The sequence below is a fragment of the Polypterus senegalus genome, chromosome 13 (assembly GCF_016835505.1).
Source record: "Polypterus senegalus isolate Bchr_013 chromosome 13, ASM1683550v1, whole genome shotgun sequence".
Classification (NCBI taxonomy): Eukaryota; Metazoa; Chordata; class Cladistia; order Polypteriformes; family Polypteridae; genus Polypterus; species Polypterus senegalus.
Genome location: NC_053166.1, coordinates 514910 through 540215, shown reverse-complemented (window position 1 = coordinate 540215; position 25306 = coordinate 514910). Strand labels below are relative to the sequence as shown.

The 25306-nt window shown below is 42.5% G+C and overlaps 1 protein-coding gene across 2 annotated transcripts in view; it reads left to right on the top strand.

The window, feature by feature from the left end:
- The window catches only part of LOC120543393, a 221437-nt gene that overhangs the window by 38300 nt on the left and 157831 nt on the right, over positions 1–25306 (top strand). For both annotated transcript variants that reach the window (XM_039776468.1, XM_039776461.1), the window contains exon 2: positions 7469–7590. The gene's annotated coding sequence lies outside the window, so the exon portion shown is untranslated. The remainder of the gene's footprint in view (positions 1–7468; positions 7591–25306) is intronic.

The following is a 25306-nucleotide window of genomic DNA, read 5'->3' as shown; positions in this document are numbered from 1 at the left end:
TTAACATGCACCTGTGGAATGGTCGTGAAGACCTTAACAGCTTACAGAAAGTAGGCATTTAAGGTCACAGTTCTAAAAACGCAGGACACTAAAGAGACTTGTCTACCGACTGTGAAAGATGCCCAGGGTCCCTGCTCATCTGCGTGAACGTGCATTAGGCCTGCTGCAGGGAGGCATGAGGACTGCTGAATAAATTGCCATGTCCGCACTGTGAGACGCCTAAGACAGCGCTACAGGGAGACAGGAAGGACAGCTGATCATCCTCGCAGTGGAAGACCACGTGTAACAACACCTGCACAGGATCGGCACATCCGAATATCACACCTGCGTGACAGGTACAGGATGGCCACAACAACTGCCCGAGTCACACCAGGAACACACAATCCCTCCATCAGTGCTCAGACTGTCCGCAATAGGCTGAGAGAGGCTGGACTGAGGGCTTGTAGGCCTGTTGTAAGGCAGGTCCTTACCAGACATCACCAGCAACGACGCCTATGGGCACAAACCCACCTTCGCTGGACCAGACAGGAGTGGCAAAAAGTGCTCTTCACTGATGAGTCACGGTTTTGTCTCACCAGGGGTGATGGACGGATTCGTGTTTATCGTCGAAGGAATGAGCGTTACACCGAGGCCTGTACCCTGGAGCGGGATCGATTTGGATCGATGGCTAGGGCCATTCCCCCCAGAAATGTCCAGGAACTTGCAGGTGCCTTGGTGGAAGAGTGGGGTAACATCTCACAGCAAGAACTGACAAATCTGGTCCAGTCCATGAGGAGGAGATGCACTGCAGTACTTCAAGCAGCTGGTGGCCACACCAGAGACTGACTGGTACTTTTTAATTTGAGCCTCCCTTCATTCAGGGACACATTGTGAAACATTTTTAGTTTATGTCTTATGGTGTTGACTCTTTTAGTGTTCATACAAATATTTACACATTAAGTTTACTGAAAGTAAAAACAGTGGAAAGTCAGAGGACATTTCTTTTTTTGCTGAGCATATATATGTTTGGAATCATTGTTTTCAGAATTTATCAAACTTTAATGTGATGTTTTTAGATTTTCAGATTCTTATTCCATTTTTTTTTTTCCTTTTTATTAATTTTGTTGCAATCCATACAAAGCAATCAAGTTTTTACAAAAAGAAAAATTATGTTAAGAACAGATCGATCCCCACCCCTGAGAGAGAGAGCAAGCCGAACGGCGTGAAATTTAAGGCTTGTAAACATACCTGAATTAATAAATTCTCTGTGCTTTATGAACTTATTCTAAAATATTACTGATTAGATCCTGCCATGTTTTGTAAAAAGTCTGCACAGATCCTCTAACTGACTATTTGATTTTTTCCAATTTCAAATAATATAACACATCGGTTTCCCGCTGACTTAAAAGAGGAGAGTTTGGGTTCTTCCAGTTTATCAGAATGAGTCTGCGTGCCAAGAGTGTAGTGAATGCAATCCCAGTTTGTTTGTCCTTCTCCACTTTAAGCCCCTCTGGAAGACCCCCAAACACAGCTGTTAGTGGGTTAGGAGGGATTGTGAGTCCAAGGCTGTCTGAAAGGTAATTAAAATTAATATTAATTAGGTGTACGTGGCCCAGAACATGTGATCCAGTGAGGCTGGGACTTGATTGCAACGTTCGCAGGTTGGATCTCGCCCTGGAAACATTTTGGAGAGTTTTAGTCGAGACAGATGTGCTCGATATATAATTTTGAGTTGTATAATTGTATGCTTTGCGCATATGGAGCTCGAGTGAATTCTCTGCATTGCTACTTTCCACTCCTTTTCTGATTTTTTTTTCCCAGTGTCCTCTTGGATCTTTGAAAGGGAGGGATTGTAAAATGATTTTATATATTGTAGAGATGGAGTCTAAGTCCATTTTTAAATGCTAAACTAAAAAATATGAAGAACTCGCGTCCCAAGAGACGAGACTTTGTGCCAAGAGATTTAACCACCGCCTGGGGCCGGAAATAAAAGACAAAGAGTACGACAGCTGCTGTACTGGCTTTTTAAAAGTTCGAAGCGCCGCGTGAGACGCAGATTACGTGGCACAGCAGCAGCTGATCGAGCAAAGAGGAGGTAAAAAAACAACTGCATTGTAGCACCGTTTAAGAGGGGGGCCGCATCTTCTAGGGCTGTGTTTTGCCCCCCTCTTCACAACATGAGGGTCAGAGATGCGAAGTGGCTGGCGCTTACTGCAGCCCAGATAGGTTGGTGAGCGAAGCGAGCAGGGGGGGAACTCCCTAGTACGCATATATACAGAGTGGGCAAAAGTAGGGTAACGGATGTAAATATGTGAAACACAGAGTTTTTTCCTGTATTATTTATTTATTTATTATTGTATTGTTCATTTGTATTATTTGTCTTCTACTTCTTAAAGTTATTGAGTTCATAAAGCATAACCTGCGTGTCTTTTGCCATATGACCAGCTGTACGCCTGCTTCTGCCCACCTCTGACCCCTTCATGACCATTACACATAGACAATACATATTACACCTCTTCAAAGGGAGAGTAAAATTAATGCAAGTAAACAATTTCAACAGAAATAACAGAGAAACATGAAAAATAATAATGATTCAAGGTGAAGAAGAATAACACGAACAAACATAATAAAGCCAGGAATTTAAACCCTGGTGGTATTATAACACAAATCTTTCCAAAGTATTCCGGCCAGAGCTTCAAAGGCTTTAACTGCATCTTCTGTTTCAATCCTCTATGCCAGTTCATGTTCTGTAGGGACCTTCACCTGTTCGTTAAGACCAGGGGTGCCCAATATGTTGATCGCAATTGACTGGTAGATCGGAAAGGTAGTGCGGGTAGATGGCGTTGCATTCAAAAAAAAAAATCTTATATCCTCCCTATGGCATTTGCCACTTGATTGACATCCAGGGCGGCCAGTCTGAGATCTCTTTTCTTCTAACACACTGGTCATCCCGCACGTACGATCAAATGCGCGAGCTACTGCAAAACTCCGGCTATCTAAGTGATCTAGTTAGCCTTCCAATTTATATCAACTAAAAAATTGTTGTTTATGGGCTGGATGTGGAATTGGAAGAGGATTTTTTTTTCTCACGATGTCACAATCGAAGTGCGTTTGTCTGGTCTGTCAATCTATCATTGCTATTCCAAAGAAGGAAAATGTGGAAAGGCACTTTCAAACCGTTCATAAAAACTACGAAACTGACTTCCTTTTAGAAAAGCGATCTGAGAAAGAGAAAGGAGAGGGAACTAAAACTGCAGTTATTCAGACAGCCGTCATTTTTCACTCGGCTGAATTCAAAAGCAAAGGCAGACACACGAAGCATCGTTCCGGGTGAGTCACTCGATCATTAAGCATAAGAAGTCCTTCCAAGATGGAGAGATGATAAAAGAGGCCTTCATTGAGGCAGATGGTGAGGGAGAAATTCCTGCTGAGATTTCAAGAACCCTGGTCAGAGATAAAGGAGTTTCTCGTTGTCATTAAACATGCAGAACACAAGCAACTTAATGACGATCAATGGCCGCTAGACTTGGCATCTGTTTTCCGATAATAATAATAATTCTTTGCATTTATATAGCGCTGTTCTCACTACTCAAAGCACTCAGCAGTTTCAGGTTAAGGGCCCAACAGAGCAGAGTCCCTATTGGCATTTACGGGATTCAAACCGGCAACCTCCCGATTGCCAGTGCAGATCCCTAACCTCAGAGCCACCACTCCGCTTCGACCAACATGTTGAATGAGCTTAATTTACAGCTGCAAGGAAAAGAGAAAACCAATCCGGTGAATATGATTAGCTCAGTTAAAGCTTTCAAATAAAAAATGCAGCATCTGTCCTCAAAGCTGCAGCGCCTTGATTTGGGGAACATCGAAAACCTCGCGTCAGAGCTGAAGACACAATGGAAGGCGTGAGCGCAACTTGACGGCGTGAGCTACACGGAGCTGATTGAAAATTGTCTGTCAGACTTTATCTAATGGAAAAAAAGTAACGAGTCGAGTGTTGCCCAATGTAGCGGAGTAAGAGTAGCGTTTCTTCTTCACAAATGTGCTCAAGTAAAAGTGAAAAGTATGGTGCAGTAAAACTACTCTTAGAAGTACAACTTACAAAAAGTTACTCAAGTAAATGTAACTCGTTACTACCCACCTCTTATACTCAGTATATGTACTGTGTATATATATATATATTGTGGCAGATGGCCAGGGACCTTGCCCCACTGAGACGCCTGGATGAGGGAAGGACCGGGAAGGGGGCAATATTTTCCCTGGACGCAAGAGAGCAGCCCCCCTGATTTCCATCCAGGACCACGACTACGGAGCTGGGAAGCGCAGCCCCGTGGGGGTCCATGGTCCAACCAAGGGGCTGCCTGGATGGTTCCTGAGCCCTGGAGGACAGCACTTCCGCCACACCAGGAAGTGCTGCCACTCCAGGAACTGTGTATGCCCGGAGTGCTTCCGGGTGCAAGGGCAGCACTTCCGACACACCAGGAAGTGCTGCCGGAAGACCATCATCAGCGCCTGGAGCACATTTGGGGCAAGATAAAAGGGACCTCCTCACTCCAGTGGACAAGCCGGAGTCGGGAGGAGATAGACGGAACTTGTGAAGGAGGAGCAGAGGCAGCTGAAGAGAGAGAGAGGATAAGGACTGAGAAAGAGTGAGAGCGGAAAAGAGTAGTAAATAGTGAGCAAAATAAACCCGCGTGTCTTGGACTGTGCTGTCGTGTCTGTCTGTGGCTGGGCTATCTTTTACAATATATATATATATATATAAACTGCTCAAAAAAATGAAAGGAACACTTTGAAAACACATCAGATCTCAATGGGAAAAAGAAATCCTCCTGGATATCTATACTGATATAGACTGGGTAATGTGTTAGGAACGAAAGGATGCCACATCGTTTGATGGAAATGAAAATGATCAACCTACAGAGCCCTGAATTCAAAGACGCCCCAAAAATCAGAGTGAAAAAATTATGTGGCAGGCTAGTCCATTTTGCCCAAATTGAATTGCAGCAACTCCAAATTGTACGCAGCACTTTGTATGGCCCCTGTGTTCTTGTATACATGCCTGACAACATCGGTGCATGCTTCTAATGAGATGACAGATGGTGTTGTGGGGGATCTCCTCCCAGATCTGGACCAGGGCATCACTGAGCTCCTGGACAGTCTGAGGTGCAACCTGGTGGCATTGGATGGACCAAAACATAATGTCCCAGAGGTGTTCTATTGGATTTAGGTCAGGAAAGTGTGGTGGCCAGTCAATGGTATCAATTCCTTCATCCTCCAGGAACTGCCTGCATACTCTCACCACATGAGGCCAGGAATTGTTGTGCACCAGGAGCCACTGTACCAGCATAGGGTCTGACAATGGGTCCAAGGATTTCATCCTGATACCTAATGGCAGCCAAGGTGCCTTTGTCAAGCCTGTAGCGGTCTGTGTGACCCTCCATGGATATGCCTCCCCAGACAATCATTAACCATCATTTTGTAGGGCTCTGGCAGTGCTCATCCTGTTCCTCCTTGCCCAAAGGAGCAGATACTGGTCCTGCTGATGGGTTATGGACCTTCTATGGCCCTCTCCAGCTCTCCTAGAGTAACTGCTTGTCTCCTAGAATCTCCTCCATGCCCTTGAGACTGTGCAGGGAGACACAGCAAACCTTCTGGCAATGACACGTATTGATGTGCCATCCTGGAGAAGTTGGACTACCTGTGCAACCTCTGTAGGGTCCAGGTATCGCCTCATGCTACCAGTAGTGACACTGACTGTAGCCAAATGCAAAACCAGTGAAGAAACAGTCAGAAAAGATGAGGAGGGAAAAATGTCAGTGGCCTCCACCTGTTAAACCATTCATGTTTTGGGGGTCATCTCATTGTTGCCCCTCTAGTGCGTCTGTTGTTAATTTCATTAACACCACAGCAGCTGAAACTGATGAACAACCCCCTCTGCTACTTAACTGACCAGATTAACATCCCATAAGTTTCATTGACTTGATGCTATACTCTGATTAAAAAGTGGTCCTTTAATTCTTTTGAGCAGTATATATATATATATAACTACGGGGTGTCTAACAGCAGGCAATTACAATGATTTTTGGAATATATCAAGTCAGTGTCGGAATATATAACCTCATTCCTGAATATATACATTTAAAGTCAAATTATATTGATATTGATTGAAATGACTCAGGCACATTTTAAGTAAACTCAAGTTAACAAAAACATCTTCAGAAAAATATTTTTAAAACCCCCACCGTTCAGTTAATTTGTTCAAATTGATGTATATGCCCGGCATTTTGAATACTATATTTATTTGTTCATTTTGTATTTGCGCATTTTTGGACGAACCTCACAAGCCCGATCAACTCTCAGTGGCTTCTGTCGAAGTTTACCTTTCACAAGTACGAGTGAAATGACAAGCCTGAAAATTTTATATATGCTGGAATGCTTTTATATATTCCAATGCTGACTTTATATATTCAAAAATGAGTTTATATACAGTGTATCCGACGCTGATTTTATATAATCAGGCTTTGACATTATATATAATTGGGAATGATTTTATATATTCCAATGCTGACTTTATATAATCAGATTTTCCATCCATCCATTATCCAACCCGCTATATCCTAACTACAGGGTCACTGGGGTCTGCTGGAGCCAATCCCCGCCAACACAGGGCACAGGGCAGGAAACAAACCCCGGGCAGGGCACCAGCCCACCGCAGACACTGACTTTGTATATTCCAAAAATCATTATATTTGCCTGTTTGGCACCCCATAATATGTATGTATGTATATATGTATATCATTTTTAATGTAGGTAGATCATTTTGATCTGGTCATTTTCAAAGTAGCTTGCAAGCCAAAAAGGTGTGGGCACCCCTGGTTTAGAACAATTAGAACAATTAGGAGCAGAACCCTCTCCGTCAATGGGCCATCAGAGAGGTCTGGCCTGGGCGGCTCTGATCTCACAGACTGATTTTACTTTCCTGCATTTCGCACAAAACGCTGACACACGTTTACAGACGCGTCCCTCCTTCATTCCTTGACACTCCCCTGCAGTCACCCACACATTCACGTCACACATGGTAGGTCAACTCAGACCCGTCACATCTCCACAACCTCAGGAGTCATCAAGCGTTCATTCCATTATCATTCCAGGTGAGCGAGATGACTTTTACAAAGTGATATTTATTTTTTCCGTTGGACGGTTCACTGGAGGTCTAGCCATTCAGATAACTTTGACTAACGACCCAGGCAGCGCCCAGCAGTCACATTTCTAAGGGAGGATGGCTGTGAAGTTTTTGTTGAAGCAGAGCCAACGCGACTAACCAAGTGAACTCTCACTATCAGTCCAGTGCAGTGGCGATAAACACTCTGTGCTGAAATCTGTCAAATTCTCTCTTTAATGAGTTGCTGTTTCACTGTGTTATTAATAATAAAACCAAATCTGACCTAATCTTTGACTTCCCCTTATTTTCACCTTCCTTTCGAAACAGCCTGAACTGAGGGAGGAAGGACTGAAGCACAGAAGTGAGCAACGGTTAACGGCCCTCGAGAGGAGCGTCTGTGAGCGGCTGGACTGCCGTCGGCCTCTGGTGAACCACTTGGACCTCCTCAGGTGAGACGCCGTCTTCGTGAGCTCAGCTTTCTCACTCTTCTCCAGTCCAGCCGCCATACTGTTCAATGCTGCTCTGTGCTCTCGTAGATTCACCCGAATTCAGACGGGATTTGCTTTTAGTATTTTTTTAATCAACATTTGAGATGCTGTTTTGGGAATTCAGTGACCCGTGACTCTAACTGACTGGTTAAGTTTATTTTTTTATTCCAAATCATTTTTTACCATTATTAAGAACAAATGACGTTTACCTGCAATGCCATTTTGTCTTCCTGTGTCAGTGGTTCTCAACCTGTGTGGTGGGCCCCCCTAGGGGGGCGCGAAGTAACAAAAAGGGGGGGCGAGAAGATGTGAAAAAAAGAAAACAAGAATCGAAAATATGAAAATACATCTACTGAAACCAAAACAAATGAACTTAAACTGCATTCGGATACTAGAAAAATAAATATAGAGTTAGATAAATGTCGATAAAAGTTAAGTAGGTATAATTAAATATGCATCTAGGATATATCATTAATTCAAAAAGAACAAATTGGTATTAGTGGACTCCTTTTAAAAAAATGTTAGGCAGGGGCGCAATTAAAGCTGTTATGTAAACTCGGGTGGCAAATACTTAAAGGATGAGAAACACTGTACTATGTTGACAATGGTTGCTATTTGGTTATTAGAACATCAGAACACTCGAGACGAGAACCGGCCATTCAGCCCAACAAAGCTTGCCAGTCCTCTCCACTTATTTCCTCCAAGAAAACATCAAGTCGAGTTTTGAAAGTCCCTCAAGTCTTACTGTCTACCACACTACTTGGTCGCTTATTCCAAGCGTCTATCGTTCTTTGTGTAAAGAAAAACTTCCTAATGTTTGTGTGAAATTTACCCTTCACAAGTTCCCAACTGTGTCCCCGTGTTCTTGATGAACTCATTTTAAAATACAAGTCTCGATCCACTGTACTAATAACCTTCATAATTTTAAACACTTCAATCATGTCACCTCTTAATCTTCTTTTGTTTAAACTCTAAAGGCTCAGCTCTTTTAATCTTTCCTGATCACTCATCCCCTGTAGCCCTGAATCAGCCTAGTCGCTCTTCTCTGGACCTTCTCTAGTGCTGTTATGTCCTTTTTGTAGCCTGGAGACCAAAACTGCACACAGGACTCAAGATGAGGCCTCACCAGTGTGTTATAAAGGCTGAGCAGAACCTCCTGTGACTTGTACTCTGAACATCAAGGCGCTATATAACCTGACATTCTGTTAGCCTTCTTAATGGCTTCTGAACACAGTTGGGAAGTCGATAGCTTAGAGTCCACTGTGACTCCTAAATCCTTCTCATAAGGTGGACTCTCGATTTTCTGACCACCCATTGTATATTCAAACCTAACATTTTTGCTTCCTATGTGTAATTCTTTACATTTACTGACATTAAATGGAGTGGAACACCACTCTTAATATCGGCCAGTTCTGATGAGGTTCCTCACACCATCACCCTCTGCTTCCTGTGTCTGAGCCAATTCTGCACCCATGTAAAAACATCACCCTGAACTCCCACTTTTAGTTTGATGCCCAACCTCTCATGTGGCACCTTATCAAATACTTTCTTAAAGTCCAGATAAATAATATCATGAGCTCCACTTTGATCGTATCCTTTTGTTGCCTCCTCATAGAATTCCAACATGTTAGTAAAACACGACCTCCCTCTTCTGACCCCATGCTGACTGTTCCTCCTGTCCTTGCCATGTGTTGCTCAATCTTATCCTTAATAATTCCTTCCATTAATTTTCCTGTGATGTTTCATGTTAAGCTTACTGGCCTATAGTTGCTCTGATCTGCTCTGTCACCCTTTTTATATAATGGGATGATATTTGACATTTTCCAGTCCTTCAGAATCTCTCCAGTGCTCAGTGACTTCCTAAAATATGTGTCAACGGTTTATATCTGAACTCACTAGCCTCCTTAAGAACACGAGGATAAATATTATCTGGCCTGGTGATTTGTTTGATTTCATCTTATTTAATCATCACAGCTCTTCTCTCTCTATAATTTCCAAATCCCTCAGCACCTCCTTAGTAGTCCCTGTTACTGCTCTGAGGTTATCCACTGGCTCACTTGTAAACACCTCAGACGTTAGTTTAGATCATCCGCTATTTCATTGTCTTTATCTTTAAATTCCTCTTTATTATTTCTAATGTATGTGACCTCCTCCTTGACTGATCTTGTACTACTAAAATACTGAAAGAATCTCTGGGACGTGTGACATCAGTCCAAAGGTCAATGCTTTCTGGTTGTCCCAGTGGACTCTAAGCTATGGACTTCCCGGCAGTGTTCAGAAGCCATTAAGAAGGCTAACAGAATGTCAGGTTATATAGCGCCTTGATGTGTGGAGTACAAGTCACAGGAGGTTCTGCTCAGCCTTTATAACACACTGGTGAGGCCTCATCTGGAGTCCTGTGTGCAGTTTTGGTCTCCAGGCTACAAAAAGGACATAGCAGCACAAGAGAAGGTCCAGAGAAGAGCGACTAGGTTGATTCAGGGCTACAGGGGATGAGTTATGAGGAAAGATGAAAGGAGCTGAGCCTTTAAAGGAGATGAAGAGGAGACCTGACTGAGGTGTTTAAAATGATGAAGGGAATTAGTCCAGTGGATTGAGACGGTGACTTTAAAATGAATTCATCAAGACACTTGTGAAGTGTTGTGATTGTGGCGCCACAAAATAACAAAAAGACTGTAAAACCAAACAGTGTGTATAGAAGTCCTATACAATACAATACAATACAATACAATACAATACAATTTATTTTTGTGTAGCCCAAAATCACACAAGAAGTGCCGCAATGGGCTTTAACAGGTCCTGCCTCTTGACGGCACCCGAGCCTTGACTCTCTAAGAAGACAAGAAAAAAAAAACGGAAGAAAGTTCAGGAAAGGCAGTTGAAAGAGAGACCCCTTTCCAGGTAGGTTGGGCGTGCAGTGGGTGTCAACAAGAAAAAGGGGGTCAATACAATACACAGAACAGAACACAAGTAATCCCAATACAGTATAAAAATAAAAATATTAAAGGTATGGAGCAGAATTTAACAGTAGATGATATCCCATAATATGATTTGGCTTTGTTTAGAGTCCTGGAGATCTCGGCCATCAAACCTTTCAGATGAAAGGACCCCTCTACCCGATGATTCCAGTGCTCTTCCATCAGAGATGACTTTACCTTAGGCAGGTGGGCCGTGGGTACCAAGTGCCACATTTGAGTACCCGAGAAGAGAAACAGGATAGGTGAGGGTTAGTATCAAATTATAACTGTCATGTTTTAGTGCTAATGACTGACAACAGAGATGCAGTCTGCACAGTGAATCAGCAGCTCTAGTCAGGGTGTGCTAAACTGAAGTTGTGAGTCTTCAGCCGGGATTTAAAGGCTGAGACTGAAGGGGCATCTCTTATAGTAACAGGCAGACCACTCCACAGTTTAGGGGCCCTGTAACTAAAAGCTCGACCTCCTACTGTTATTTTATTAATCCTTGGAATCACAAGCAGACCAGCATCTTGAGATCTTAATGTACATTCAGGTGTGATAAGTTCAGACAAGCAAGCCGGACCTCTGCCATTTAATGCTTTATATGTGAAAAGGTGGTGCGACAGATAGAGGGTGCTATCGTCCCCTTGAACCCTCAGATCAGACGCCAGATACCAGATAAAAGTCCAATTATTATTTATTTTGTAATAATAATGTGCCCAAAGCACCTCCACTTCACAATTCTCCAATACCAATCAAAAATCACTACACCAATCAATGGCGGGCTGAAATCCCCGCGGTGTCTGAGGTGGTGCACACGTTGCTGTGCCTCCTAAGGTGCCTGGACCAAGTCAGATCCTCTGTGATGTGGACATCCAACTATCTGAAACTGTCCAGGAGTGCTGGGTGGTGGTACCTCAGCTGTTTCCCCCAAAAGTCTATAATTTGCTCCTCTGTTTTGCTGACATTCAGGTGGAGCCTGCTGCCTGACACCTGACTGGTGGGCTCTTCACTTCATCCACATGCAGCCTTCTCGTTATTGTTGCTATCAGGCCCACCACTGCTGTGTCACCAATGACGTTCGAGGACAGCAGGACATAAAGTGTACAGACCTCTTCACATCTCTGGCATCCCAGCTCAGAAGTGAAACTGAGGTCCTCGGGTGGGCAGAAGTTCGATTCTCCTGCATGGCTCATGTGTTAATTGTGTCGTATCGTAATTCTGGTGTTCGAGGCTGTGCTGCACTGTGCGATTCTGTAAATAGCTGATGTTCATGTTGTCATTTCTAATTCTGTGTTTAATGTCCTTTCCATTCTGCTATTTACCGCTGTTGGTGTGTTGTGTATTTATAACTGTGGCTTGCAGGAAGGATGTGTCTGTCAGTCACTGATGATTTACTTTTTGATTTTGGATTTTTGCTGACATTCAGGAGATTGCTACAGTGTAGTGTAATTGTGCAAGAAAAGTGACTCAAGGGGCCAGACAAAGTAACAGGCAAGATCTTTATAATGATGAGGACCAAAAAAGATGCCAGCTTGTGGTCTGGTGAGGACAACGAACACTGACCCAGTCAAGGGCCGTGATGTGTGGCCCATTTGAGCAAACTGTAATTCTGTCTTGCGATGGTGTTTGGACACCAAATTAAACTGAGGGGTCGAGGATGTGAGAGCAGCTAAGGAGGCCACAGACGACCAAAGGGGAAGTCGCAGCTCATGTTCTGCCATAAGATCCAGGAGAGCTGCCTGTCAGGAAAGTTCCACTGATGGACGTATGGCTCAGTGTAGGCCAGGGGTGTCGAACTCTGGGCCTGGTGGGCCTCAGGTTTTCATTCTAACCCATTGTGACGATGTGTTGTCCTGCTCCTTGCTTCTCTTCAGGGAGCCAACACTATTGGTAATGTAACCGGATGAGCTGGACAATGAGGACACCAAAATGAAACAAGGGGAAAGTGCAAAGTGCTTTTATTAAAAACAGTCAAAACCACAAAGTGTCCAAAACAATAGTGCAGGGGTCCAGCAAACAAACAGTCAATAAATAATCCGTAAAACAGATGTAAAAAGTGGAGGTTAAAATTCAAAAAACGTTCCTTTACAAAGTCAGGAAGTTGTCCCTTAAGAAAACAACCGGGTGCCTTCTCCTTCTACCTGGCGGCTCTCCTGCTCATCCCAAACAGGCCTCACAGGACGGGAGTCGCTCTGTCAGCCGACCATCAATCCTGGTCCTGTAGCCTTCCATCCATTGGCTATGTATAGCTCCCACCGGACCGAGACTCGGGTTCACACTAGGGATCAGCCTCCCTGACTCCCGCTACCTTCTGCAGTGACTCGTCCTCACTAACGGTCACTCCAGCTCCTCGGGACCGCTTAACCGGAGGGACCCCTTCCAACTGCCCCTCTACCGAGTGTCGGCAACACACTCCACCTCAGGGGCTCTTCTCCCAGCTGTTTGCTTTCTAGCGAGCCTGATCTCGCTCGCTCTCAGTCTGGCTCTCAGCCTCCAGCTTCTTCCTCATCTTCTTCTTCTTCTTCGTCAACCTCTTCCTCTTCCTCCAACCTCAGCTATCTTTTCTATCCTCTCCTTGTTCTGTTTCTCTGTGCCAACCACAGGAAGCCAATGAAGCAACTGAGAACGATTGCACCCTCACCCTCACCTGCAGGTGCGACTCGCCCCAGTAACCTCATTGATCCCCCAAGGTCATGCGATCGCGCCCATGGAGACTGACACGGCCATTATTTTAAGAGCGGACATTCTTTTGAAGCCGTGGACCCGCTACACCGCACACTTTTCTTAATTAGTGACCAGTTTTCACTGCTAATGAATTTCTTTTTCCCTGTTGTATTATCGTAGTATTTCCCTCTACTTGCCCTTTACCTGTTTCCTCAAGGGTTAAGTGTTCTCGTCAAGTTCGTTATCGGGTTGGTCTACTGTTGCACTTTAAGATGAACACACACACACACAGACCCTAACCACAACAGTGCTCCATGAATGACACACACACGCTGATTAACCCTTAGCACTTTAAACCACACAAGTGCTTTAGGAATAACAGCCTGTCATTCAGCACTTCAAGAGACTTACTTATTTTCGGCACGAACAACAATACGATGTTTTAGTGATATCTCAGACCTAAATATTACTTTTGGTCTACAAGAATACATTTAAACATATAAAGACTCAGCACTCTTGACTGTTCGCCATTTATCAGCCAAGAATACCTTCTTTCTCGTATTTGTCCCTTCTATTGAGTATAGCGCTCTTCACTCTCAGCCTTATAAACCTCGCAGCACAGAAATAATGGCAAAAATCCGGCTGTCACCAGGTGCTCAAAGAAATCTAACTTATTACTTCAATCACTCTAGACATTAAGACAAAGCATTGAAAGTTAAAAGCAGCATGGTATTTATTACAAGAATAATAATAATACCACAAGAACAAAGAATACTAGAAAATAGGTAGTGATAGGAAAGTCTGAATATACATAGTCTTTAGAAAAAGCTTACGAAAAAGTTACAGATGACAAGGATGAATGTCCCAAGGAGGCGTTTGATTTAGCTATCGATGTTCATGATGCCTTTCTGACGACCAGGGCCGTCTTCGTCCGTTCCTCTTGTTCTTTGCTTCTCTCTTCTTGCTTTCCAAACCAAGGCATATTTATTATGAAATGTCAAGCCTTGGTTTCACAACACATGCTCCTGATTGGCTGGCTGTCTGAATGATTGATGAATTAATTCACTGTCCGTTTTCCCACACAACCTTTGATGTACTCTGAGGTATCAGTAGTTCTTCCTGTCCCAGGCTATAAAGCAAATTGTTGTTCCAGATGTCCATCCATAAAGTAATCAATAGCCTGAGGTATCAGCTCAGCACCCTTTCCCAGGCTATAAACCAAATTAGCACGAAGCTATGAACAAAAGTAAGTGTAAGGGAAGAAAACCTGCTTTAATTTGTCTTAGTTCATCTGTTGTCTTGTCTTGTACAAAATATAATGGAAACCAAAATGTACAGATTTTATACACCATAACACCTGTTTTTAAGGATTCAGTCCTTTAAATTGATGCATTTCTTCATTAAATGGCAGCCAAACAGAAATGAGACATGAAACGAGCCAACAGATGACCAGCAAGCTTGGGGCTTCAAATTCTAACCAATCTCTTAATGAGAAGTCGATTCTTGCTGTTCTTTAAACCCGTTATTTAATTCCATGGCTTGTTGCTGCTCTCATTCTGCTACAGCAGACTTTTCCCAAACTGTCGATTTTAGTTTTATTTCTAAACAACATCCTCACAATGCTGTGGCGACCTGAGAGATCAGCCTTGCTGAGGCCTTCACCTTTCTTTATCTTTATATATAATATGCTAGCGTGGCTGTCCGTTTGTCTGTCCAGGATTTGAAATCACTTGTAGCTCGTATTGACCTGAAATTTGGTACACATACACTACGTGCGCCCCACCTGGGGTTTGTTTCCTGCCTTGTGCCCTGTGATGGCTGGGATTGGCTCCAGTAGACCCCCGTGACCCTGTAGTTAGGATACAGCGGGTTGGATAACGGATGGATATACTACGTGACGTCCACTGGCCGCTTTCGGGGTGATGATTGGCCTCCAAGGTTATTCCTCTTTTCACTTTTATTTTAGATTATTGTGGAATCAACTCTCAGCAGCAGCCATGCGGCGCATGTGTATGTGCGGCGTTCTCATTCCCTACCACCTTCGCTGTCACTTCCCTTACCTCTTCATATCTTAAATCATTCAAGATTGAAGACTTAAGTGCCAGCTTAAGTGAAAAATTAAAGAAACATACTAAATAATTGCAACACAAACGCTGACTTAATCAGTTTTAACGTGAAAAGAAGAGCCGCTCAGGAAGTAGCAGGCGCGTCAACCTCTGAGCAAATGAATGCTTGGAATGGTCAAGTCAAGTGGATTCACTGCATGTTATTGTTATAGCAGTGCGCCGTTACTGGTCTTCAGATATTATGTGATGGGCACAGGTGAGCTGGTCATGTGATCTTCTTCTTCTTCTTCTTCTTTCGGCTGCTCCTGTTAGTGGCTGCCACAGTGGATCACCTTCTTCCTCATCTTTCTGTCCTCTGCATCTTGTTCTGTCACACCCATCACCTGCATGTCCTCTCTCACCAAATCCATAAACCTCCGCTTAGGCCTTCTTCTTGTCCTCTTACCTGGCAGTTCTATCCTTAGCACTCTTCTCTCGCCTCTGCACATGTCCAAACCAACACAATCTCGCCTCTCTGACTTTGTCTCCCAATCGTCCCAACTGACCTGACTCTCTAATGTCCTCATTTCTAATCCTGTCCATCCTCATCACACCCAATGCAAATCTTACCATCTTTAACTCTGCCACCACCAGCTCTGTCTCCTGTTTCTTGTCAGTGCCACCGTCTCCAACCCATATAACTAATTTAGGGGGCGGAGTCAAGTTAATTAAAACTAAAGTTAAAGAAGTTAATTAGCAGCCAAAACTGGTCACTGATGAAGAAGATGGTTAGAATGAAAACCTGCAGCCACTGCAGCCGTCCAGGAACGGAGGTTGACACCCGTGGTGTAGGCCAGGGGTTGCCAAGTCTGGTCCTGGAGGGACACCGTGGCTGCAGGTTTTCATCCATCCAGGGCCACTGCTGGCCAAATGGGTGCCCTAAGCAGAAATTTACTTTTGTGCCCCCTTCCCCAAATATTACGGAAGTAAAAATAAAATAATAAAAAAAAACCACCTACTATAGGGGCCAAAATAGAACTTTATTCAAATTAAAAGTAAATACACAAGGGCGCGCGCGTCATCATCACGTGTGCTTAGCCTACTCTGCGTTCACACAAAAATGAAATATACACGTTTTCATTTTTGTTTATTTGTATATCTATATTATTAATATTCATTTATTATTATAATATATAAAAACGATTATTTTGAGCAGCTGGGATGGTGCCCCCCAGGGAGTTGGTGCCCTACGCAGACTGCATACTCTGCATTTAGGGAGCGGTGGTACTCCATCCATTATCCAACCCGCTCTAACCTAGCTACAGGGTCACAGGGGTCTGCTGGAGCCAATCCCAGCCAACACAGGGCACAAGGCAGGAAATAAACCCCGAGCAGGACAAACACACACAGACACCAAGCACACACTTGGGACAATTTAGGATCGCCAGTGCACCTAACCTCATGTCTTTGGACTGCGGGAGGAAACCCACGAAGACACGGGGAGAACATGCAAACTCCACGCAGGGAGGACCCGGAAGCGAAGCCAGGTCTCCTAACTGCGAGGCAGCAGCGCTACCCACTGCACCACCGTGCCGCCCTAGGTTTTCATTCTAACTCTTTTTTTTAATGAGTGTCCTGTTTGTCCTGCTAATTAAGTTCTTGTGAATTCATTGTAATTAAATTGCTGTTTTTAAGATTTGTTCCCTTCATTGTTCCCCTTCATTGCTTCATTTCCTTCCTTAAATGGCACTCAAACAGAAATGAAATGTGAAGTGAGGGAGCCGACAGAAGACCAACTAAGTCAGGGCCTCAAACTCCAACCAGCTACTTAATCAGGCGCAGAGTCTCGTCGTTAATTAAACCCGTTCTTTAATTCCGTGGCTTGTTGCTGCTCTCGTGGTGCAATAGCAGACATTTCCGACATTGTCGATTTTCTCTTTTCTAAGATCTCTGGTCAAATGTTTTGTGGACCTGAGCAGATTGACATTCCTGAGACCTTCATCTTTCTTTATTTTAAGATATTTTATGATGGTCACCAGTTGTTTTGGCTCATTTTGTATCTCGTGATTGTTTGGCTGCTAATTAAGGAAAAAGAAACAATTGAGGGGTCTGAGTCTTCAAGAACAAGTCAATTAAAATGAATTCAAAAGAAGTTAATTAGCAGCCAAAACTGGTCACCAATGAAGAAGATGGGTAGAATGAAACCCTGTAGCCACTGCGGCCCTCCAGGACCGGAGTTGGGGACCCCTGATCTCTATATTGTCATATTTTTGGCTCTGACCAGTTAAGCAATACCACCCTGGAATGAGAGGGGGTGTCAACGCTAATCTCATCTTCTCCTTCCTCCTCCACAACCAAGAAAAAGTACCCAAGAGGGACGACTGACTCCGCCCATAATCCTAGTAACCCCACCCATTTCAGTCCCCAGAGTATAAAGCTGGCTCATTCCCAGAAGGCGGCGTGAGATGTCAAACTGACTTACTCAGGGCAGAGATCCCCCTGTATTTTGATGTCTACCATTTTTTGTTTGAGCCGTTATCAGCTGTCTTTGTAATTAAACAGAGTTAACCAGGGTGGCAACCTCAACCAAAGTTGTCTGGTGACCGGGTTACTTCTTAAAATATATAAAATGGCAAGGCTGATATGACTGACTTGCTCACTCGCCAGCTCAAACACCGTGTTTCCATTTAGTTTACAAAGTTGAAATTTGGCAGGTTTGTACTTCTAGGGCAGTGGTTATGCGTTGAGAAAGGACATTTCGATATTTGAATATTTAGGGGTAACGACAACTCCTACAATAAAAAAAAACTAAGTACCCTAAAATTAAAAAAAAAACTGATTGGATTGAAATTTTGGTGATGTTATAAAAAAAGTGGCGTTGGCCAGGTGTCCTCAATTGTGGTCCTGGAGGGCTGCAGGTTTTTACTCCAACCCAATTACTTAACTCTTTCAGGGCTAATGTCGACTTTTGTCAAAAGGATGAGTTGACGATAGTGATCAACTGTAAACTGTGACAAAACCACCTATGTTTTAGTTGGAGATTTGTTGCTAGCAGAATGGTTTTGACCAAGATTTCCTGCACAACCATGAGTAGCAAGGCACAAACATTGGCAAAAATGGCCCTGACACCTGGCGAGAGATCAAAGCGGATACGTAAATACTTATTATATTAAGTATAACATCTGATCTGTGTCTTCTCACTGAAACCTGGCTTAGTAAATGTGACACTGTCCCCCTAGCTGAGGCGTCACCAGATGGATACTCGTTCATATCATAAGTCTAGAGATTCTGGTTGAGGATGAGGACTTGGAATAATTCATTGTGGCAAAATGCAAATCACGTCTAAAAATCTAGGCAACTTTACATCCTTTGAGGCATTCATTTTAAATATTAAAACAGATTCCAACACAAATATCGTGCTAGTCTACAGACCACCAGGGCCATATTCATTGTTCATGACTGAATTTAGCAACCTTTTATCTGATTTGGCTATAAATTATGATCTCGTAGTACTGATGGGGGATTTTAATGTACACATTGATGTGGAAACTGACACATTTAGCAAATGTTTTACTTATTTGTTAAATTCAGTAGGATTTTGTCAGATTGTCGAAGGTCCAACTCATAATCATAACCACACATTAGATTTAATTATAACGTATAAAGTTGAAATTCAAAATTGAAATATTACTCCATTAAATTAAGTTATTTCCGATCACTACTTAATTACGTTTGATTTAGTTCTGCCCATGCCAACGCACTCACAGATTAAAACAAAGACAGTGAGACATCTAGATTGTAATTCTGCTTCAAAATTTGTAGATACTTTGAGTAAGTCGAGTGTAATTGTGGAAAACCATTCAGATCAGTTAACATCAAATGTAAGCGTGGAAAACAATTTAGATCAGCTAATACGACATTATAATGTGACCTTGAGAGATGCTCTGGACACAGTGGCTTTCCTAAAAACAAAAGTGATCAAAGCACATAGAAGCTCTACCTGGTTTAATGAAAATACTCGCACTCTTAAGTTAGAGTGTCGAAAACTGGAGCACAGATGGAGAACAACAAAGCTACATGTCTTTCAAATTGCATGGACAGAGAGTGTTAATAAATAGATAGATAGATAGATAGATAGATAGATAGATAGATAGATAGATAGATACTTTATTAATCCCAAGGGGAAATTCACATAAATATAAAAAAGCTCTTTTAAAGCTTGCTCAGAATACTATTCTACATTAATAGATAGCAATAATAAAAATCCTCGGGTACTGTTTAGAACAGTGGCTAAATTAACAAATGGGAATTCAGATCAACAGTGCAAAATACCAACAGATATTAGCAGTACAGACTTTATGAACTTCTTCAATGAGAAAATTAAAAATATAAGATCCCAGATCTCAGCATCACAGTACAAACCAAATACTAGCTTAGCAGACCCTGTCTACATTGCATTCAGCACTTTAATAATTTTAATCCTGTAACTGAGCAGGAAGTCTTAACTTTAATTTAAAATGAAGCCCACTACTTGTTCCCTAGATCCAGTGCCAACAAAACTAGTAAAAAGTGCAATGGATGTTCTTGCAGCGCCTATTCTAAACATTATCAATAGTTCATTATTGCATGGCACAGTACCTGATGCACTAAAAGTGTCAGTCATTAAACCATTACTTAAAAGTCAGACTAAGACCCTCACACACTAAATAATTCTAGGCCTATTTCAAATTTACCTTTCTCTAAAATACTAGAAAAGTCGCCAGTCAGCTTCAGTCACACCTTACGCATTACAATTTATTTGAGAAATTCCAGTCTGGCTTTCGCACTGGTCATAGTACAGAAACGGCACTAACACGGGTTGTAAATGACATTCTGATATCCTCTGATGAAGGAAACTCCACTGTAATTATGTTGTTGGACTTAAGTGCAGCATTTGACACCATTGACCATTCTATTTTACTGCACAGGCTAGAAAACGATGTTGGGCTTACAGGCCCCGTGCTCGCTTGGTTTAGTTCTTATTTATCAAATCGATTCCAATATGTACAGAAATGTGCTGACAGTACTCCATCATTATACACAGAAGTTCAATATGGTGTCCGCAGGGCTCAGTACTGGGACCTTTACTGTTTTCACTTTACATGCTTCCACTGGGATCTCTCATTAGGAAACATAATGTTAATTTTCACTCGTATGCAGATGACACCCAGTTATACCTTTCATTTAAATCAAATGAAGTTTCTCCGATGTTGTCTTTAATTAGTTGTGTTAGTGAATTAAAGGAGTGGATGAATGAGAACTACTTGTCTTTAAATACAGATAAAACAGAGATGTTAATGACGCTGATCACAGCAATATTTTGTTGTCATTTAACTCAGTTGGAATCTCCATTAATTTCACTGAATCAGCCCGCAATCTAGGAGTTATCTTTGACTCTAGCATGTCATTTAAAGCATATTACAAAGTTGTCCAAAACATGTTTCTTCCATCTTAAAAATGTTAGGAAATTAAGGTGCTTTCTAAATAAACAGGATTCTGAGAAATTAATTCATGCATTTATCTCTAGTAGGATTGACTACTGCAATGCGGTGTTCACTGGCTGTTCAAACTGTTCTTTATACAGCCTCCAGTTAATCCAAAATGCTGCTGCAAGAATTATTACAAGAACAAGAAAATATGAACACATAACTCCAGTTCTTAAATCCTTACACTGGCTCCCAGTTAAGTTTAGGGCAGATTTCAAAATCCTCCTTTTAACATATAAAGCATTAAATGGCCAAGGTCCAACTTACTTGTCTGAACTTATCATGACTTACAAACCTGAGCACACATTAAGATCTCAAGATGCCGGTCTGCTTAGGATTCCAAGGATTAATAAAATAACAGTGGGAGGTCGAGCTTTTAGTTACAGGGCCCCTAAACTGTGGAATGGTCTGCCTGCTACTATAAGAGATGCCCCTTTGGTCTCAGGCTGAAGACTCACTACTTCAGTTTAGCATATCCTGACTAGAGCTGCTGATTAACTGTACAGACTGCATCTCTGTTGTTAGTCATTAGCACTAAAACATAAGTAACATGATAGTTAGAATTTGTTACTAACCCTCACCTGTTCTGTTTCTCTTCTCGGTACTCAAATGTGGCACTCAGTGCCACAGCCCAAATGCCAAGTTGTTTTGCCTGCCTAAGGTAAAGTCATCCATGATGGAGGATCACAGGAATCATGGGAAATAGGGGTCCTTTCATCGGATTGGCTGGCCCAGCTGTGGAATGGCCAATTGGGGGAGGCAGCTTGATGAATGAGGTATCCAGGACTCTAAACAAATCCAAATCATGTTATGCGATGTCATCCACTGTTAAATTCTGCTACGTACTTCTAAAATTTTTATTTGTATACTGTATCGAGGATTTGTTCTGTTCTGTGTATTGTATTGTATTGACCCCCTTTGAACTCTCCTTGAACTGCCTTTTCCGAGGTTTCTACCATTTTTTTGCTTCAAGGGTTTTTTTTCTTGTCTTCTTAGAGAGTCAAGGCTGGGGGCTGTCAAGAGGCAGGGCCTGTTAAAGCCCATGGCGGCACTCCTTGTGTGATTTTGGGCTATACAACAAATAAATTGTATTGTATTGTATATCTCCAGGGACGATGTTTTGCCTGTTCTCTCTGAACTGGACTATGACTTGTCGGACTCTGATTTTGATAGAAGCGATCGAAAACGAATGTGAGGTACCGGTTTCAGCTGATTGGTCCCCAGCTATTCGTGGTAATGGACAGGTACAAGCCAATGACACTGTTCGCCATGGAGGACTGCCACTTAACATTGGTAAGAGGTAGAATCCAGATTGCAATGCACTGCGACCGTGACCGCTGCTGCTGCCCCAGCCACTCCAAGACAGCCTGGCAGCAAGCCTGACGCACATTCTTGGCAAACTGGCAGCCACAGCGTGCAGCAACAGATGTTTTATGTTTATTTCTGTGTGAAGCCATTGCTTTTCAGAAAACTGTTTTTTGGAAAAAATATTCAGCACTTAAAGAGTTAATAAGAAGCCCTTACTGCTCAAGTGACACTTCTGCTTCACTTTAGTGGTCTCACTCGTTAAGATTTCAAACCCTTACTGCTTATTTTAGTCTTAAAACAAATGGATTATTGGTTTTCAATTGCTTCTAATCAGCAATAACATGGAAATGACAAAAGAGACCAGCATTTCTCCATTTAGCTTGTTACCATTTACACCCCTGTGTGTATTTATCGTGCACTATTAGTTTTAATTAAATACTTCGAAGGAAAGTGAAGAGAAAAAAAAGTGAATTACTGAGTATTCTTCGTCTGCTTTAGCCTTCAAATCATTTGGATGATCTCCTTAGAAAGGGGAAGAAAATTGAGGATATGAGAACGACCTGACATAGCAGAGTTAAAGCACCGACAAGCCATACAATTCATACAATTAAATTACTGGCAACAATTGCTTTCTTATTAATTCTTTGAGGGCTGAATATTTTTTCTCCAAACAATAGTTTCACACATAAATCAACATCAAACGTCTGTTAGATAGATAGATACAGTGGTGTGAAAAACTATTTGCCCCCTTCCTGATTTCTTTTTCTTTTGCATGTTTGTCACACAAAATGTTTCTGATCATCAAACACATTTAACCATTAGTCAAATATAACACAAGTAAACACAAAATGCAGTTTTTTAAATGATGGTTTTTATTATTTAGGGAGAAAAAAAATCCAAACTTACATGGCCCTGTGTGAAAAAGTAATTGCCCCCTGGTTAAAAAATCACCTAACTGTGGTGTATCAAACCTGAGTTCAATTTCCTGATTACTGCCACACCTGTTTCAATCAAGAAATCACTTCAATAGGAGCTGCCTGACACAGAGAAGTAGACCAAAAGCACCTCAAAAGCTAGACATCATGCCAAGATCCAAAGAAATTCAGGAACAAATGAGAACAGAAGTAATTGAGATCTATCAGTCTGGTAAAGGTTATAAAGCCATTTCTAAAGCTTTGGGACTCCAGCGAACCACAGTGAGAGCCATTATCCACAAATGGCAAAACATGGAACAGTGGTGAACCCTGCCGGCTGACCAAAATTACCCCAAGAGCGCAGAGACGACTCATCCGAGATGTCACAAAAGACCCCAGGACAACGTCTAAAGAACTGCAGGCCTCACTTGCCTCAATTAAGGTCAGTGTTCACGACTCCACCATAAGAAAGAGACTGGCCTGCAAAACGGCCTGCATGGCAGATTTCCAAGACGCAAACCACTGTTAAGCAAAAGAACATTAGGGCTCGTCTCAATTTTGCTAAGAAACATCTCAATGATTGCCAAGACTTTTGGGAAAATACCTTGTGGACTGATGAGACAAAAGTTGAACTTTTGGAAGGCAAATGTCCCGTTACATCTGACATAAAAGGAACACAGCATTTCAGAAAAAGAACATCATACCAACAGTAAAATATGGTGGTGGTAGTGTGATGGTTTGGGGTTGTTTTGCTGCTTCAGGACCTGGAAGGCTTGCTGTGATAGATGGAACCATGAATTCTACTGTCTACCTAAAAATCCTGAAGGAGAATGTCCGCCATCTGTTCGTCAACTCAAGCTGAAGCGATCTTGGGTGCTGCAACAGGACAATGACCCAAAACACACCAGCAAATCCACCTCTGAATGGCTGAAGAAAAACAAAATGAAGACTTTGGAGTGGCCTAGTCAAGTCCTGACCTGAATCCAATTGAGATGCTATGGCATGACCTTAAAAAGGCGCTTCATGCTAAAAAACCCTCAAATAAAGCTGAATTACAACAATTCTGCAAAGATGAGTGGGCCAAAATTCCTCCAGAGCGCAGTAAAAGACTCATTGCAAGTTATCGCAAACGCTTGATTGCAGTTATTGCTGCTAAGGGTGGCCCAACCAGTTATTAGGTTCAGGGGGCAATTACTTTTTCACACAGGGCATTGTAGGTTTGGATTTTTTCTCCCTAAATAATAAAACCATCATTTAAAAACTGCATTTTGTGTTTACTTGTGTTATATTTGACTAATGGTTAAATGTGTTTGATGATCAGAAACATTTTGTGTGACAAACATGCAAAAGAGTAAGAAATCAGGAAGGGGCCAAATAGTTTTTCACACCACTGTAGATAGATAGATAGATAGATAGATAGATAGATAGATAGATAGATATGAAAGGCACTATATAACAGATAGATAGATAGATAGATAGATAGATAGATAGATAGATAGATAGATAAGGCACTATATAATAACTATAACTTTATAATTCCCATACTCCAGCAGCAGCAGCATACTGATGATAACAATATTAAATTAAAGAGTGATAACAATGCAGGTATAACAGACAATAACTATGAGTAATGTTAACATTTACCCCCTGGTGGAACTGAATAGTCGCATAGTGTGGGGTCTCCTCAGTCTGTCAGTGGAGCAGGATGGTGACAGCAGTCTGTGGCTGAAGCTGCTCCTCTGTCTGGAGATGATCCTGTTCAGTGGACTCTCCATGATTGACAGGAGTCTGCTCAGCGCCGTCGCTCTGCCACGGATGTCAATCTGTCCAGCTCCGTGCCTACAATAGAGCCTGCCTTCCTCACCAGTTTGTCCTGGCGTGAGGCGCCCTCTTCTTTATGCTGCCTCCCCAGCACACCACCGCATAGAAGAGGGCGCTCACCACAACCGTCTGGTAGAACATCTGCAGCATCTTATTGCAGATGTTGAAGGATGCCAACCTTCTAAGGAAGTGTAGTCGGCTCTGTCCTCTCTTACACAGATCATCAGTTGCTTTGTTCTATTCGCTGTTTATGCCGGCTGTGTAGGGTGGCAGGCTGGCTTGCCTGGCTGTGTTCACGTGGTGGTGACAACCACAGTGCGATGCAATCTTGGTTTGGTCCCTCTTGTCATCGTAAGTGGCAGTCCTTCCCGGGCGCATCAGCTACGCAAGTGCGTTCAGCAGCACAATCAGCTGATGCCAGTACCTACCTCACTTTTGTT